This window comes from Macadamia integrifolia, unplaced genomic scaffold, assembly GCF_013358625.1.
Source record: "Macadamia integrifolia cultivar HAES 741 unplaced genomic scaffold, SCU_Mint_v3 scaffold164, whole genome shotgun sequence".
Lineage (NCBI taxonomy): Eukaryota > Viridiplantae > Streptophyta > Magnoliopsida > Proteales > Proteaceae > Macadamia > Macadamia integrifolia.
This window is the reverse complement of record NW_024868286.1, coordinates 480,768-485,767: the sequence shown is the minus strand read 5'-3', so window position 1 is coordinate 485,767 and position 5,000 is coordinate 480,768. Positions and strand designations below refer to the sequence as shown.

At 47.9% G+C, this 5,000-nt stretch overlaps 1 non-coding gene across 1 annotated transcript; it reads right to left on the bottom strand.

The window, feature by feature from the left end:
* Nucleotides 1-205: 205 nt before the first annotated feature.
* LOC122064419 lies at nt 206-361 on the bottom strand. Its single transcript, XR_006135698.1, has one exon. It is a non-coding gene; the product is annotated as a 5.8S ribosomal RNA (ribosomal RNA).
* Nucleotides 362-5,000: the final 4,639 nt, after the last annotated feature.

Genomic DNA, 5,000 nt, shown 5'->3' with positions numbered 1-5,000 from the left:
GGGTCACTAGAGCCCAATAGGAGCAGAACACGCACACGATGTCCGAACAATGGCAAAGTGGCTAAACCCACCACTCATCGTGATGCTTGCCACACAAGGAGCACTTGACTTTGGGTCGACTGCACCTCAAACAGAGACACGGGGGGCCAATCTTTGCTCCACACCACCACCACAAGGGGTAAAGGAGGTGGGGCAACATGACGCGTGACACCCAGGCAGGCGTGCCCTCAGCCCGATGGCTTAGGGTGCAACTTACGTTCAAAGACTCGATGGTTCATGGGATTCTGCAATTCACACCAAGTATTGCATTTCGCTACGTTCTTCATCGATGCAAGAGCCGAGATATCCGTTGCCGAAAGTCGTTAAGATAAAGATTCGGATCTAGGATGACCACACCACACCCAAGGCGCAATGATGTCATGTCCTTTCCGTTGCTAGTTCCTTGGCGCCGACTACGCCGGTGGTTGTGTTTGGGTCGAATGCTATGAAGGTTCGCAGGCTGACCTTTTACAAGGGTCGGGAAGGAAGGAGCTCACACTCCCACGCCCTACCTTAATCGCGCAACGCAACATGTTCACGGGTCTCGCTGGGCAGGTATCGACAATGGTCCTTCCGCAGGTTCACCTACGAAAACCTTGTTACGACTTATCCTTCCTCTAAATGATAAGGTTCAGTGGACTTCTCACGACGTCGATGGCGGTGAACCACCCACGTCACCGCGATCCAAACACTTCACCGGACCATTCAATCAGTAGGAGTGATGGGCGGTGTGTACAAAGGGCAGGGACGTAGTCAATGTGAGCTGATGACTCGTGCTTACTAGGAATTCCTCGTTGAAGACCATCAATTGCAATGATCTATCCCCATCATGATGAAATTTTCAAAGATTACCCAGGCTCGTTGGCCAAGGCTATTGACTCGTTGAGTACATCAATGTAGCGCACGTGCGGCCCAGAACATTTAAGGGCATCACAGATCTGTTATTGCCTCAAACTTCCGTAGCCTAAATGGCCATAGTCCCTCTAAAAAGCTGGCCGTGGAGGGTCACCTCCACATAGCTAGTTAGCAGGCTGAGGTCTCATTCATTAACGGAATTAACTAGACAAATCGCTCCACCAACTAAGAACAGCCATGCACCACCAACCATAGAATCAAGAAAGAGCTCTCAGTTTATCAATCCTTACTATGTCTGGACCTTGTAAGTTTTCCCATGTTGTGTCAAATTATGCCGCAGGCTCCACTCCTGGTGGTGCCCTTCCGTCAATTCCTTTAAGATTCAGCCTTGCGACCATGCTCCACCTGGAACCCAAAAACTTTGATTTCTCATAAGGTACCGGCGGAGTCCTGAAAGCAACATCCGTCGATCCCTGGTTGGCATTGTTTATGGTTGAGACTAGGATGGTATCTGATCGTCTTCGAGGCCCCAAATTTCGTTCTTGATTAATGAAAACATCCTTGGCAAATGCTTTCGCAGTGGTTCGTCTTTCATAAATCCAAGAATTTCACCTCTGACTATGAAATATAAATGCCCCCGACTGTCCCTATTAATTATTACTCTGATCCCGAAGGCCAACGTAATAGGACCAAAATCCTATAATGTTATCCCATACTAATGTATCCATGGCATAGTGTCACGGCCTTAGACCTTTCTAAGCAACCGCGCCGGCACTTAGCACTCCCACTAGCACTAAGTCAGCCTAACCACCCTCCTTAAGGGATTTGGGAAGAGAAGAAGTGAACACAAGAGTGAGTTTAAGAAGAATAAACTTGTATTGCACTAGAGAACTCTTGAGTACATGGCTTGAGAACTCACTTCCTTAGTTGAACACTCTTGGTTGGTCCTTGGTGAGTGCCTTTGCCAAATGAGGCAACACCTATTTATAGGCACCCCAAGTTACAATGGATGGTTAAGATATTTACAAATGTCCTCCATCCAATGGTTGGGGAGGAAACTAGAAGCTTCCCACCTCCTTAGTGGAGAATTCTAGAAATCTCTCCCAAAATATCTCCTATAAATATCTTCTATATATATATCTATAATAAAATATCTAGAGTTCTACACCTTTATAGAAAATTCTAGAACTTGGACCTTACTTAGCTCATTGGCCTAAGTCCATGGGCTTGGTGGGCTAGGCCCGTGGGCCTATGTTGGGCAGGTCGTGACACTCTCCCCCACCTAAGTCGGCGATGTCCTCGTCGCATCTTCTTCGTGGAATCTTTGTATGTGATCTTGGAACTGCCATAAAGAGTCGGCGGGTTCCCAACTTGCCTCGCTCTTTGGTACCCCCTTCCACTTGACTAAGTACTCCCTACTAGGAGGTACGCCTCGCCTTCGGATGACTCGGTCAGTGATCAGGTATTCTGCCTCCTTGTCGTAGGAGGTGGTGATAGCCATTGGTGCTCTTGTTGAGGTTCCATGACTTGGGTCTTCCTTGTCTCCATGGTATGGCTTCAATAGGCTTGCATGGAAGACTGGATGGATCTTGAGCTTAGGAGGTAGGCTCACCTCATAGGATACTTTGCCCACCTTCTTGGTGATCTCAAACGGGCCTTCATACTGACGTACCAGCCCCTTATGTACCTACCTTAGGGTCTTGAATTGTTGGGGTAGAAGCTTCACAAGTACCAAGTCCCCGACCTTGAAATTTTCTGGTCGCCTCCCTTTGTCAGCCCATTTCTTCATCTTCTTAGTGGCCTTGTCTAAGTATGACTTAGCCACATCTAGCCTTGCTTGCCACTCCTTGGCAACCTTAAATGCTGAAGGGCTCTTCCCCATGTAGCCGGTCATCACCGTGTTTGGCGTTAAGGGTTGTTGTCCCATGGCAATCTCAAATGGACTTTGGTTCGTGGCCTCACTTCGTTGGAGGTTGTAAGAGAACTGAGCCACATCAAGCAACTTGGCCCAGTTATGTTGGTTAGCACTCACGAAGTGCCTCAAGTAGAGCTCCAACAAGCTATTAATGAGCTCTGTTTGCCCATCGGTCTGGGGATGGAAGCTTGTTGAGAAGTGTAGTGACGATCCCAACAACTTGAATAGCTCCGTCCAGAACCTCCCCGTGAAGCGAGGGTCTCGATCACTTATTATGGATTGTGGCACACCCCAATGTTTGATGACGTGCTTTAGAAATAGCCTTGCCACTTCTTCCACCGTACAATCCCTTGGTGCCACCACGAATATGACAGATTTGGAAAATCTGTCAACCACCACCATTATTGATCCATACCCTTCTGACTTGGGTAGGGCACTAATGAAGTTCATAGAGACACTCTCCCATGGTCTTTCTGGTATAGGAAGTGGCTCCAGTAGTCCCCTGGGTGGTTGCTGCTCTACCTTATCTTGTTGTCATATAAGACAAGTTCTCACATAGGCCTCTATGTCATCCCGCATCTGAGGGCAATAGTAGGCTGCTTCTAGCAATGCCCGCGTGCACCTTTATCCTGGGTGGCCAACCCATTTAGTGTCGTGGCATTCACAAATGAGGTTCCTCCGTAGGTTACTCCACTTAGGTACGTAGAGTCTCCTCTTCTTAGCATAGAGCAAGCCATTTTGCTCCCAAAATCTTCATGTCTTGCCCTCCCGTGTAAGGGCGAGTAAGCTCTTAGCCACAGGATCATGTTGGAGGCCCCCCTTGATCAACTCTAGAAGTTCCCCTTCCAGTTGGCTAAGAGAATCCAACTCTGCCTTTCTACTAAGTGCATCAGCCACCTCGTTAGCCTTACCTGGCTTGTATTCAAAGACGAAGTTGAACTCTGCCAAGAAGTCTTGCCATCTAGCTTGCTTAGGACTTAACTTCTTTTGGGTTTGAAAGTAACTAGTGGCAACATTGTCCGTCTTCACCACAAACCGTGACCCAAGTAGGTAGTGTCGCCACGTACTTAGGCAATGCACCACCGCGGTCATCTCCTTCTCATGGACTGTGTAGCGCCGCTCTATCTCATTCAACTTACGGCTCTCATAGGCAATGGTGTGCCTTTCTTGCATCAACACCCCACCGATAGCAAAGTCAGATGCATCTGTGTGCACCTCAAATGGCTTGCCATAGTCGGGTAGGGTAAGCACCGGTTCCCCCATGACAGCCTTCTTTAAGTCCTCAAAGGCCTCTTTGCATGCGGCCGACCATAACCATGGTCGGTTCTTCTTTAGTAAGTCTATACATGGAGCTGCCCTTCTTGAGTAACCTTGAATGAACCGTCGATAATAGTTAACTAAGCCAAGGAAAGACCTTAGCTCAGTCACTTTAGTTGGTGCCTCCCATTCTTGGATAGCCCGCACCTTGCTCTCGTCCATTTGTAGGGTTCCGCCTCTAACCTTGTGACCAAGGAACATCACTTCCTCTTGTGCAAATGCACATTTCTCTTTCTTAACATAGAGTTGATTGTCCCTTAATTCCTTGAATATGATCTTCAAGTGCTGAACGTGCTCCTCCAATGCGTTGCTATAGACAACGATGTCGTCCAAGTACACCACCATGAACTTATCGAGGTAGGGGTGGAAGATCTTGTTCATAAGGGTGCAAAATGTAGCCAAGGCATTCGTGAGTCCGAAACGGCATCACCAAGAACTCGTATGAGCCATATCGTGTCACACATGTTGTCTTTGCCTCATCACCTTCCGCAATGCGGACTTGGTAGTACCCCGATCGTAAGTCTAACTTGGTGAAGTACCTTGCCCCACCAAGTCTATCAAATAGATCTACTATCAAAGGAATGGGATACTTATTCTTGATTGTTACCTTGTTCAATGTCCTATAGTCGATGCATAGTCGAAGCGATCCATCATGCTTCAGTTGAAAAAGAACCGGGGCACCATAGGGAGCTTTAGAAGGGTGAATGAATCCCGTATCCAATAATTCCTTGAGTTGCTTCCTTAGCTCCTCCAACTCTAGCAGTGACATTCTATATGGTGCCATTGCTAGTGGCTTGGCGCTTGGCTCCAACTCAATGGCATGATCCACCTCCCTCCTAGGTGGAAGCCTCTTGGGCAACTTGCTTAGCATCAC